Source organism: Phodopus roborovskii, unplaced genomic scaffold (genome assembly GCF_943737965.1).
Source record: "Phodopus roborovskii unplaced genomic scaffold, PHOROB, whole genome shotgun sequence".
Classification (NCBI taxonomy): domain Eukaryota; kingdom Metazoa; phylum Chordata; class Mammalia; order Rodentia; family Cricetidae; genus Phodopus; species Phodopus roborovskii.
The window spans coordinates 7766232-7780559 of record NW_026126485.1 but is presented as its reverse complement, the minus strand read 5'-3'; positions in this window follow the sequence as shown (position 1 = coordinate 7780559).

The window sequence follows — 14328 nt, the reverse complement described above, 5'->3', positions numbered from 1 at the left end:
GGACTAGGCCCTCTGCCATGTGTCTGGCCTGACGGAATATACTTCTATGTGGAATGGGCTCCCAAAGTCCATGTGTATACTAGGGATAAATACTGATCCACTACCAGACGGCCCATAGACTACCCATGCAGAGAATCTGAGTAGGTCCTGTGTTGGTTCCCAGCTATCAGACTGGAGTCCATGAACTTCCCCTTGCCATTTTAATTAGGTTGATCCTACCTATTCAAGAGCATGGGAGATCTTTCCATTTTCTGGTATCTTCTTTAATTTCTTTCTTTAAACACCCAAAGTTCTTACTATATAGGTCTTTCACTTGTTTGGGTAGTGTTTCCCCAAAACATTTTATGTTGTTTGTGGCTATTATAAAGGTTGACGTTTCACTGATTTTTTTCTCAGACACTTTATTGTCTGTATATAATAGGGCTACTGATTTTCTCGGAGTCCTGGTTTAGCCTCTGCCCTGATAGAAGCCTCCTGAGTAATGGGGACTGTGTCAGTGCCCCCCTCCCTGGTCCCTGTGGACTGGACTTCTCAGTGTCCTGGCTCCACCTCCAATCATGGTAGGAAATAAGGTTAGGCTTTTTTTCTGGTCTACATTCTGTGGCATTACTAGGAGCCTCCTGAGCTCTGTGCCCTGTGCAAGCAAGGGGGATCCCATCTAGGCAGACAGGCCTGCCCAGAGTCACTTTGTATTTTTAAAACAAGATTCTCAGTACTTCAAAAGATTTTTGGCAGCTACAAAGCAGAATGGGTGTTTAAAGTAAACCATGATTATATAGCCAAAGATGTTATTTTTAAGGGAATTTAAACTAATTAAGGCATTTTAAAATTTAGTATATCGATACTAATTAAAATTAATTGGCAGACATTCCTGGGCAAACATACCAAGAAAAATAACTTCAATTTGTAATTTTAAAACTGTGTTTCCATGCACCTGACTTTATAAAGCAATATTTCTCATTAAGGTACTTCACATACTGCATAACTGAATACCATCTTAAACAATTATGGTTTATATGTGTGTGCGATTGTCAATTAGGCTATTTACAGGATATGTGATAATTTTTGAATTTCTAAAATTTGCTTGTTTTTCTTAAAATCTAGAGATTAAAGTGGAAAACATGTGTGGCTATCTAGTCTTAAGGCAAGTGAGAAACATTCTATATGAAGGAATAAGTCTAACACAAGGAAATAAATTATAAAAAAAATTGTTTTTCATAAAACGCCAAAATGTGAAAGAAGAAAACAAGGTATTACTTCCTGGTTCTCAGTTTATAAAGATTAATCACACATATGTTGCTCAAGATGGGCCAGTTGAAAAAGGAACAATTTTGATGCATTTAGACATATGGTTCTCTCCTTTTTGTTTCCAGAAAAATATGATTCCATTTAGGCTGGCAGACAAATATACTTTCATATAAACCCATAATCAGCAAGAGTAATGTATACTGTAAGCAGAATTTCATGCTAGATATTAAAGGAACTGTTTTAGGATATTGTTGCCAATAATCTTTCTCCAATTCTCGGCTAGACAACCTTTGCTTAAGCAGTGACAAAACAGGTAGACCTGGACCATACATAAAATTACAACAGCAGTTTGTAAGTTAGCACTCACTATATTATCACAATAATTGTCTTGCATGCTTAGACCAGAAAAGGAAAATCTCACATAATATTTTATAGAATGTTCTGAAATAAAGGAAAAATAATTACAGGGGTTATTAAATACCACAAACCAAGTAGCTTAGACAACAGAAACGTATTCTCCCACAGTTCTAAAATCTGTAGTCAAATATCAAGGCATTTGGCTACATTGGTTCCCTCTGAGTATTTCCTTGGCTTAAAAATGACCATGTTAATGCTGTTCCCTGGTGAAATCTGTTTGTGCATGCCCTAGTATGTTCTTTCAAGTCCCATATAATCTCTTAAAAGGATGTATGGTTGCCAGTCATAATTAGCATATTCCTAAATTCATTGCATCTTTACGTCAGTGTCCTCAGACACTGGCTGTTAAAACTTAATACATGAACTTTGAAATTACATTATTCAGGCCACAACAGAAATATATTTGTCAAAATCTGTTTGGAAAACATTTTGCTCCAAAGATATAGCTCTTTCTATGCATCTCCTTCTACAATAAGAATGTTTTGCCTTTTATTGAAAGTGGATCCCATAGAAAAGTTTTATTAAAATATAATCACCTACTATATAATCACTTGTTTACTTGATTTAAAATTAAATTTATAAAACAATAGAAGAAATTGTTAAGTTTTTCTTCTCTCAACATTCTACCAAGTTTTTTTTTAATTTTTTAAATTTATTTTATATAACAAAGTCCATTTAAATGAAAACAAATATTTATAGACAATATTTGGGAATTTGGGCGTTGTTCTTTCCAAAAAGTTAGAATACGTACAACACTTCTGTATGTCACCTATTGAAATACACCTTGTGTGAAAGTAAAAGTGAATTATATTATATAAAAAAAATTATTAGGGTTTGTGCCCAGTGTTATTGCATCTTGCTATGCCAATTTGGTGGATGTCACTGGGAAGCCTGCTCTTTTCTGAAGGGAAACAGTAGCAGTACAATTGGGGAAGAGGCAAGGTGTGAGGGGATTTGGAAGAGGCAACAGTGGGGAGAGCCTGATTGGGATGTATTGTATGAGAGAAGACAAAATAAATAATATTGTTTTATAAAAGAAAAAAAAAAGAAAGTGGATCCCTTCTGAAAGTCTTCCCAGGATACTGATTTTATACTTGGTAGAATACAATTGATCAGTAAACATTCTAGGTATCTTATGAAGATAGGTAATAAAACACAATGGAACTTGCCCCTAAATCATAGAAATGTGCACACCTGCCTGCAGTGCAGTACACAGACTGAAGCTGCAAAGGAGCCTATACAGATGACCAGGTTAACAAGCATAATCAGCTGTCATCCTGACATTAATTATGTAAGGGAATAAGGAAATTCAGATGTGTCCAGTAATTCTAACATGAAACAGATAGCCCTGTCATGTTCATAAAAACTGAGCAGTCTCCCAAAAAGCACCAAGGCATATTCTCAATGCTTTAATGTTGATTTCAGGCTGGAAATATATTTAGGAAAAGTGGTATCATACTTCCAGGAATAAATATATTACATCAGGATGGAACATTGGACAGGTCACCAGAGGTAACACAGTGCTTCACAGGACTATATAGACTCAGCAGACCTCTCCATGCTTTGAGGGGCTATTGTTCTCTTCTCCCTGATTATGTCAAAATGCAGTAAAAGATGTGAATTGGAGACCCACTTGCCCAGGTCTCAAAGAGGATTTCTTAGAAATATAAAATTATTCAGGATTTACTTCTTATGCAGTCCAACCTATTTCTCATCCTTAATCTCTCACTTTAAAAGGAAGAAAATGCCTCTGGGTGCAGATGAAATCATGATTGCTACCATGAAAATGTGTGTTTAGAGTAAGTGTGGGGCCCATATGTCTCCTGAAATTCTTACCCCATAGACCTGTGCATAAAAGCAAACAATCAGACACACCCAGAAGTAATTTCACTAATGAATGATAGAGATATGTGTTTGGCACACTGAGGACAAGCCTGCTAAATTCTTTCCACTAAAACACAGTGTTTGTCAGAGTAATAAGAGTATGGCCCCACAATAGCTTGATGGGGACTAGGAAGGAGACTTATTCCAAGACCATGATTCTAGAGTGACTAATGTAAAGAAACTTAAAAATAACAAAGTTTTGAAAGAGATGTGCTAACAGAAGCAAAGCAACCAGGACTGTAGCAGGGACAGAAAAGTAAAAGCCTGCCTCTTACAGTAGTAAGCAACAGAGAGGCATAGAATCTGAACGAAGAAAAGCTTTTTGTCCACTCAGGAGTTGTTGGCAATACATGGTGAAAATACATTTTGATTGGGTGCAGGGAGGCTCAGAAATCTCTGCTGAATTAGAGAAGCATATCTCTGGTAATTTCATGCTGCTATAAATGAAAAAAAGATGAGGGATCTAACTTTGTGAGCACCGATTGGGCTATTGGGAGATGATGCAAGGGAGGAGGGAGGGGCCTGGAACAATCCAACAGTTCCACTTTATCCTGTCTTTTATATAGTCCCCCTTTCTCTGTCCTGTCTACCAAGAAGTTAAACAGCCTGTGCTGCTTAGACTGCTAAAATGGTGTTCTTCCCAGGCACATGGAGCCTCATAGCAATGAACTCTACTAAACCTTAAATCAGAATTGTAACGAGTAAAGCCTTACACAGAACAGATGATTTTTCATTTTATATCAAACATTGATTCACATGATGAAAATTAACTAATGCACAAGTCAGCAATAAAGTAACAAATTTTTGGTGTTTATTTTTTTATTTTGTATAAACAGATACTTTTCCTGCATGAAAGTCTGGCCCATCCATGGAGACTAGAAGAGAATGTTGAATTCTCTGGAACTAGATGGTAGTGGGAATTGAACCCAAGTCATTTGGAAATATAGCAATATTCTCTACCTCTAGCCCTCTCTCCATCTTCACGATGACATTTAAAAAGTGGTTCCCTATCCTCTTCTTTGGTTAAAATGAAACAGTTCAAGTTCAGAGACCTTTAATGAAGATACCAACCTGGAACACACTTGTTAAAAAAGAAACTATTTTGTAGTCAGGGCTATAATATACACAACACAGAATAAACTTTCTTGTACACATTCAAGACATGCCACACATTTCTCTCACATACCCTATACATACACTAAGAGTTCACAAATCACACAGAAAAATACATAGACAAAAATGCAAACAATATATACAAAGATGAATGTTTACACATAAACCCAACACAACTGAAAAAATTTTAGTAAGAAATATGTAAGACGAAGAGAAATAAAACTAAAAGAAAAATAAAATCAATAAAGAAGCTTTTAAATAGATATTAGCAAAATGTTTCTACAACCTAATCTAATCATTATATTGACATAACTTCTAATAAATTTTTAATTATGTAAGTAGAAGAAATTACCTATTGAAAGAATCATAATGAATTGTTACATATTCTTCAGAACTTGTAGAATGAAATTTACATATGAAAATAATGTGTATATTTTATATATAAAAACATGTATAAAATATGATTGTGTTTGTGTGTGTGTGTATGTGTGTAGGGGGACTGTGATGATATATTATTTATGATTTGTTAAAGCAAAGTCAGCCACAAGCAATAAAGTCCAGGCACGCAGCTTTAATCTCAGGACTCAGGATTAAGTGGTAGATGGATCTCTGTTAGTTCAAAGCTGCACTGACTACACAAGATTGAACAAGATTGATCCAGTCTTAAAGATCAACATCTCACACAAAGGTGATTTCAGCACCTAGGATCACACACCATTAATCCCAGCACTAGAAGGATATGAAAGGTAGGAACAGGGATTTCAGGCATTCATTTTCCACACACATTGAGGATAGAAAGATTATGAAGTCTCAGGATTCTCCAGTCATTTTGAAGAGAGGCAGCAGTCTGAGGCTTGGTGAGAGCTCTTGAAGACTGGATCAGCGCTTTCAGAATAAGAACTAGTGACCAGCTGCTTTTCTTTCCTGATGTTCAGCATAAAGCTTGAAACTCAATATCAGTCTCTGGGTCATTTATTTTTTGTGCTACAGGTGAAAACCTCTGATGACTGTCCTTGCCTTTAACTTTATCTTGCTTGATACAGGATCTCCTTTTTTTTTTTTTTTGCTTTTTATTCTTTTGTGTGTGACAGGTTATCAGTGCTATCAGTTGAGATTAGATGTTCATATGTTCATGTTATCTTCCAGGGTTTTTTTTTAATTTCTTTTATTTTATAAATTTTTCTCATGTTGATCCCAGTTCCCTCTCCCTTTTTCCTTCTCTCCCTCCCTTCCTCTTACCCTCTCTCTCCCCTCACATGCACCCTGAACACCCTACCCTCCCATCCCCACACCCCAATTCCACATGTAGGGCAATGCCATTCAGGTGGGGTCATGTAAATTTATGAAGTCATTTGAAGTAGGGACTAGGACTTCTCTCCTATCTCTAGGGTAAGGCAGTATGCCTCCATGGGGGATGTGTCCTCAAGGTCCTTTTGTGCACCAGGAATGCATCCTGGTTCCACGGTCTGAGGTCCCTTAGATTGTTCAGTCCTTCTAGCTGAGACCCATATTTAGGGGATCTGAGTAGTCCCTTGCTGGATTTCCAGCTATCAGTCTGGGGGCCCGTTAGCTCCTCCTTGTTCAGGTCAGCTGTCTCTATGTGTTTCTACAACCTGGTCTTGTCCTCTCCATCTGCATCTGGATTCTAGTTCCACTAAGTGTTTAGTTGTGGGTGTTTGCTTCTGTTTCCAACAGGTACTAGATGAGGGCTTCATGATGGTGAATAAGTTAGTTGTTGATCTCACTATCAGGAAAAGGCATTTATGGTAGCCTTTCCACGGTTACTCAATTTGTTAGTTGGTGGCAGTATTGTAGCTCTCTAGACCTTTCTTTAGGTTCAGTGTTCTCTTCAAACCAATAATAGCTCCCTCTTTTATGTTTGTTCTCTCTCTCTCTCTCTCTCTCTCTCTCTCTCTCTCTCTCTTGTCTTTTATTTTATTCGTACCCTGGCTCAATCTCACTAGACCCATGTGCTTTCTCTCCTCCCCTTCTCTTTATCCTACTCCTCTCTCCTTTCACTGCCCCCCGCTTCATGATAAAGGTCTTGGAGAGACCAGGGATAACAGGAACATACATAAACATAATAAGAGCAATACACAGCAAACCAACAGCCAACATCAAACTGAATGAAGTGAAACTTAAGGTGATTCCTCTAAAATCAGGAACAAGATAAGGCTGCCTTCTCTCCATATCTCTTCAATATTGTACTTGAAGTTCTATATAAAGCTATAAGACAACAAAAGGAGATCAAGGGGATCCAAATTGGAAAGGAAGAAGTCAAACTGTCTCTATTTGCAGATGATATCTTTTATGTAAGCGACCCAATAAACTCTACCAGGGAACTCCTACAGCTGATAAACACCTTCAGCAAACTAGCAGGATACAAGATAAACTCAAAAAAATCAGTAGCCCTACTTTATTCAGATGACAAAGAGTCTGAGAAAGAAATCAGAGAAACATCACCCTTTACAATAGCCACAAACAACATAAAGTATCTTGGGGTAATGTTTACCAAACAAGTGAAAGACCTATATAATAATAACATTGTGGCTCTATAGAAAGAAATTAAAGAAGATACCAGAAAATGGAAAGATCTCCCATATTCTTGGATAGGTAGGATAAATATAGTAAAAATGGCAATCTTGCCAAAAGCAATCTTTCAGGATTTTGTTGTTGTTGTTTTTGTCTGTGCTAAAAATCTATTTTTCATTTTATATACCATCCCCAGTTTCTCCTCCTTCCACTTTTCCTGCTTCCACCTCCCATTCTCATCTACATCCATTTCTCAGAGAGGACAAAGCCTTCCTAAAGTCTAAGCACTAAGCCCCTCCCCCCTGTATCAAGTCTGAGCAAAGTATCCCACCATAGGGAATGGGCTCCAAAAATTTATACACCTAGGTCCTAGTGCCACTGCCAGACCCCCACAACACTTGGAGACACATAACTGTCACACATATTCAGAGGGCCTACTTTAGTACCGTGTACTTTCTCCATTGGTCAATACATAGTCCATGAGCTCCCACTATCTCAGGACAACTGTCTCTGGTTTTCCCCATCATGTTCTTGACCACTCCCACTGCTCCCCATTCATATGACCCTCCTCCCCTTTTTCAACTGAATGTAGGAGTTCATCCCAGTGCTTGACTAAGCCTCACTACATCTGTTTCCATTAGTTACTGGATATAGCTTCTATGATGACATTTAGGGTAGTCACTAATCTGAATAAATGGCAAGGCCTGTTCAGAAACCCTCTCCAATATTGCTAGGAGTCTTAGTTGGGATCATCCTTCTGGATTCCTGAGAATTTCTCTAGCATCAGGTTTCTCCCTAACCCCATAATGGCTCCCTCTATCAAGAAGTCTTTCATGGCCCAACTATGTTCACAGCAACATTATTTGTAATAACCAGAACCTGGAAATAACCTAGACGCCCATCAACTGAAAAATGGATAAAGAAAATGTTGGGATCTACACAATGGAATATTATTACTCAGCAGTAAAAACAATATCTGGAATTTTGCAGGAAAATTGATGGAACTAGAAGAAAAAGTCCTGAGTGAGGTAAACCAGACACAGAAAGACAAATGTATTCACTCATAATTGGGTAGTAGATATAACACAAAGGATGACTAGGCTACAATCAGAAACCCAAGAGGATCTAAATAAAAAAGGGGGATGTTATAGGGACACACATGGAGGGCCCTAGAAAGGGAAAATAGTTAAGATCTCCTGGGAAAATTGGGAGGGGGTCGAAGGAAAGGAATATGGGATGGGAACATGAGGGATCAAGAAGACCTAGTTGAGGGAGAAGTAGAGGGAAAGAGCAATCATCTAGCTTTTAAATGGGTATAGGGGTTTCCAACTTCCATCAAGCTTGTGAAAACAGTGCCTTTACTCTTTAAGCTATGTCCTCAGCTTTCAAAATACTTTTAAAGATAAAATAAAATTTTTAATAAAATTTTAAGATAAAATTTTTAAGATAAAATACTTTTTAAGATAAGCACGATCTTCAGTCTTTCTTATTTTACGTCCAAATTTACTTACAATATTTAAAATAATGTTTATTGTAGTTTAACATTTAAGAGACATATATGGCCTCTTATTTTCAATTTGTTAGGATGTGAATGTAAATATATGATAGGTATACCGAACTTATAGACATACCCAGTATGTGACAGAAACTCATGTCATACAGCTTAGTTTGTCTCTGTCTAAGATTTGTGATGAGATTGTCTTTTGTGTGTCCAAGAAAATGTGAAAATACTAATTCAGTACTTTTAATAGTTTAATGTGACAATGCAATTACCATAAGGCACAGTTGAACACAAGTCTATATTATTATCTATTTTTGTGTAATCACTCAGCAAAACTTGACAGCTAGAATTACTGAGGGAAGTTGTGATAACGAGAATAATAATTCTTCAAAATTATGCAATTTGGCATGGGTTTTGATATGTGCACCTGCCAACAATTACTTTTCAGCCCAGAGAATAGCTATACTCTAATTATAGGATGTATGGTGTAGGGGCTTCTTGCCATCCTGCATACTCTATTAGATGAAATGTTCTCAAGTTTACTGGCAAAGGTCTATAAATCCATAGTTGTTTAAGATATGCTGCAATTGACAATGTGTAGAGAGTCACATATAAAAGGTGCTAAAGATGTATTTACTGAAGTTGCCTGTTATGTATTATGTATATCTCCTGCCTAATGTCCTTACTTCATGATAATGAAAACAAAAATAATTTGAATGCAGAGTCTATGCTCTGGGTTACACTATTTGAAGTTTTAGCATCTCTCATTTTCATGATGTGTACTGAGCTCTGCCTCCAACAGTATACCACACCTTTCCCAGTTAGCATCTTTTCTCATGTTGGCCAGCTAAAAAGTAACAGGGTAAGATTTGAAGAAACCCACTAAGGGTTTTTATGGTTATGTAATAACAGTATTTTTCTTTTTACTGAATGTCCACTTCTTTATTTTAATTAATTTTTATTTAAATTAAATCAATTCTATTTTACCTATCAATTCCAGTGCCCTCTCCCTCCCATCTTCCCATTTCCCACCATTTCCCCATCTCCCCCCCCCCATCCACTCTTCAGGGAGGGTGAGTCCTCCCATGGGGGAATCATCAAATTCTGTCACATCATTTGGGAAATAACAGAGGCCATCCCCTCTTTGATGACTACCTTAAATACTATCATAGAGCCTTCATGCAGTAGCTGATAGAAGCAAAAGCAGAGATTAACAGCTAAGCACTGAGGCTAACTCCTTAAATCCAGTAGTAGAGAAGGAGAAGTGATGAGTAAAGGTGTCAATACCATGCAGGGGAAACGCACAGAAATAGCTGACATAAGTAAGTCAAAGCTCACTGATTCAAGATTGACAGCTGGAGAACCAGCATAGGACCGAACCAGAACCCCTGAAAGTGGGTGTCAGTTGTGGGGCCTGAGCTATGAGGCCCAGTCTATGGGGCCTCTGGAAGTGGAACAAGTATCCCTAGTACCTGAATGGGCTTTTGGGACCCATTCCCTATGGAGGGTTACCCTCGCAGTGTAGATTATCGACTTCTTATTTTACACCATATCACTCCTGACCACTTGACCCTACTTTGGGAAAAATTCTTGTAAATCATTAGGGCCAATACTAGAAAGGAAAATAGACTTATTTTTATTAATCATCCATGTCCACGATCCATGTTCATTGCATCCTAGAATATTAGAAGAAGATCAAGTGCAGTTAACATCAGCCCCAAGTGCTCAGAAGTGTATAAAACACTTTCTTCAGGAAATAATTTAATTCTTAATAGCTACAAGTAAGTATCCTTGATTTTTAATTTGTGTACTAATCTGATTCCATATCACATGTATAATCAGCTTCAATAGTCCACAAGCACTGTTTTCCATCCAAATTGGCTTGAATTCAATTTTAATTCATCCTTTGAGAAGACCATCAGTTTCACTGACAGGTGCTAAAAATATAAAAATGAATAAAATATCATGTTAGTCTATTCAAGAGAGAGGTATCATGAGACCATGTAGGCTTTGAACATGCCATGTAGACTAAACTTACCTCACACTCCTGGTTTGCCTGCCTCCATGTTCTTAGTGCTACTATTAAAGGCATGTACCACCATGTTCTGTTTTATGTGGTGTTAGGGATCAATCCCTTGGAAGGGTTCATGCAAGTTAACCAAGTATTACATCAATTGAGCTGCATCTCAAGCGTTTAAGTTCCTTCCTTATAAACATCTCTATACTAGTAGAGGAACACATTGTCATAAGTACACAGATGCTAGCTAGCAATTTTAAAGAACTGTCATTGGTTGTTCCACATCTATGGGTTAAACCTCACCTACTTCTGAGACATGGGAGCTGGAAATGCACTAACACAGAACCAGCTCTGGCAGTGAACCCTTATCTTAGAAGGAACTCAGAAAGAGTGATTGATCCCAGAGAGGAGTATTTAGAGATTAGCTGAATTCTTCCTGAACACTGAAAAGTAGAGAGAAGGTGTCTACTTCTTATCTATAGATAGAACATCACTTGAACATAAAAAGGAAAGAAAAATTTATGGATTTATTATGAATATGAATGTGTATGTAGGTGACTATGAAATAATAGGTGGAATTTTACAGCAATTGGTAGTTATAAGTGAGACTAAAAAACAAAATAACAACAAAAAAAAACAAAACAAAAAAACAAATGGCACTAACAAGAGACTGTTGATGGATTTTCTGTCCTGCCTATTTCTACAGTCATTCAGTCCCCCCAAAAAACACACAGGGGATTATATTAACTATAAACTACTTAGCCAATGGCTCAGACTCGTAATTATTATCCCATTTTTATTAATCTATGTATTGACACATAGTCTTGGCTTATTGGAGAATGCCCAGGCATCCTACCTTTCCAATGACTACATGGTGTCTCCCTGGTGACTCACTCTGTCCAGAATTCTCCTTGTATGGTAGTCCCATCTGTACTGCCTGTCTGGCTAGAAGTCCTGCCTGTCCATTCGCTGAAACAGTTTTATCCATCAACCAATAAGATAAACACATATCTATAGCATGCAGAACATCCTTATCAAGAGACCTTTTGAGATGTGAGGAGCCAGCATTTTTTTCAGGCAGCAAGTGTGGTCTCATTTTTATACATTGATTTAGAGTATATCTCTCTAAAGGACTCTTTACTTCAGACAGGCACACTGCTTTGTGAAGGATAACTGAACATGGGGTATATAAATAAAATTTGAAATATGCTTGTCTTTTGTAGCTAATCCTATTTCCTTTCACAGCCTCATGTTCACTCATAGGATGGCTCACAAGATATGATGGAATAAAAAATGGGCACCTAAAATAAAAATAATAATCAACAATTAATTGTTAAGGGCCAATGAGATATCATTCAATTAAATGATAGCAATAAGCTTACTTTTTAAAATTTGCTTCTATTTATTTATAAGCATGTATGTATGTTTATGCATGTGTGCATTCACACAGACACACACACACACACACACACACACACACACACACACACACACAATGAAGATGACAGGACAACTTAGAAGAGCCAGTTCTTGCCTTTTTAATTGGGGTTCCTGGGCAAGAACTCAGATCTTCAAGATTGGTGGCAAGTATCTTTACCTGCTGAGTTATATCACCAAAATATGTTTGACTTCCTAAAGTGAAGTACTATAGGCTGGGTGGCCATAAAAATAGATATTTCACAGCCATTCATAGTAGAAATGAAGCCTCTTAACTTGGCATCTGGAAAAGGCTCTGTTTCTGGTTCATGGAATATATTTTCTTGATATGTCCTCTCACTGTGAAAGAGGCAAGTAAGTCTGCAGCAGGCTTCCATTTCCTCACCTCCAACCTTTCCCATGTACCTCACCTTGATCTCTATCAAATTTATGGCCTCTTTTTTTCTTTAGTTGTATTTGTTACACATACAGCTAATTATATAAATAAAACTGCTTTGTTGGTCTAGTGTTACTTGTTATGTATATGCTTTTAAGGATGACCACTTAGTATTAGATAACTAACTACAGGGTTTATACCTGGGGAAGACTTTTTCTCCCACTCTTCGACATGACTTAGTTACTTGCAATTCTTGATTTATGAATGGAGCCCAGTGAGATATCTCCCTTCTATGTTAGTTTGTCTGTTGGTTTTGTAATTCTTCAGGTCTTGTTTAGGTAGCCATATTGTTGAGATATCATTAAGAAGCTTCCCTGTCATTTCTAGAACACACACACACACACAGAGAGAATTCTAGTACTAATCAGCACTGAACCCATTGAAAGTAGCTCCAGCCTAATGACTCAATTACCCCCTGAAACTACCACTTGAGGAATATAGGATCTGTAGGTTCCTGTTTTGAAACACCTGACAGAAAGCAACTTAAAACTTTATTTTAACTTATAGTACAAATGGAAGCAGTGCATCATGGTAGGAAGACATGAGAATGAGGTAGATGGTAACATTTTGTCTTTAGTCACAAAGCAGAGATATTCAGGAAGGAAAGACAGACCATAAATCTTACATAGCTGAAGAAAGAACTGATGATACAATCTCTCTCTGTGTGTGTCTCTCTCTATCTCTCTGTCTCTCTCTTCTTATAACAACAAAATCAAGAATGTCCTGAGTTACCTACTTCCTCTAGTGGGGCTCAGCCTCCTGAACAAGAGAATTATCAAAACCATCACCCCAAGATGGGAGCTAAACATTCAAACTCCTGAGCCTGTGTGGGATATTTCTTACATAAAACACAGGGCCATTATACTAGGATTTAGTACTCTTGAGTTCAACTTGAGTATTTTAACACATCCAGTTTCTTTTTTTTCCCATTTAATCTCTTATACCAATTGAGTGTTTATTTAAAAATCTAAAGGGAGGGAATTATAAACTGAAGACTTTCTTGTTCATGGAATACAACCAATTCCCCATACTTGGCTTGTGTTTCTCTTAACAACAAGGATAACTGTACTTCATTACAGCAGCTTTTCTAAGTTTAAAATTGTATTGAAGTTATCTCATTTATAAAGCTTTGAATATTCATAATTAGCGTAATAGACTAAAATCACATTTATACTTTAAGCAAATATTCATTTATTTACAAAATATAGTGAAATACCCTTAGGCTTTCATTTCCTGTCATGCATTATACATTGACTTTTGAAAATTATCGTTAGTTTGGGTTTCTATTGCTGTAATGCAGCAACATGACCAAAACCTAAGTTAGGAAGGAAAGAGTTTAGTAGTCTGTCACTGAAGGAAACCAGGACTAGAACTCAAATAGGGCTGGAAACCTGGAGGCAAGAGCTGATACAGAGGTCATGGAGGGACTGTGCTTATTGGTTGCTCCCCATGGCTTGTTCAGCCTGCTTTCTTGTAGAACTCAGGACCACCAATCCATAGCTGGAACCATACACAATGGGCTGGGTCTTCTCCCACTTGAAGAAAGTGCCTTACATGAGTTCCTACAGTCCTTAAGGAAACATTTTCTTAATCGAGGTTTCTACCTACTAGGTGACTTTAGCTTAGGTAAAGTAGACATAAAACTATCCAGCTGATGTAACTCCTCAGATGAGAGTCTAAATTCTGCTCTCTAATCTACAGGGCATTTCTCAGAGGTGAGATATGTGGGTAACATCTGAACAC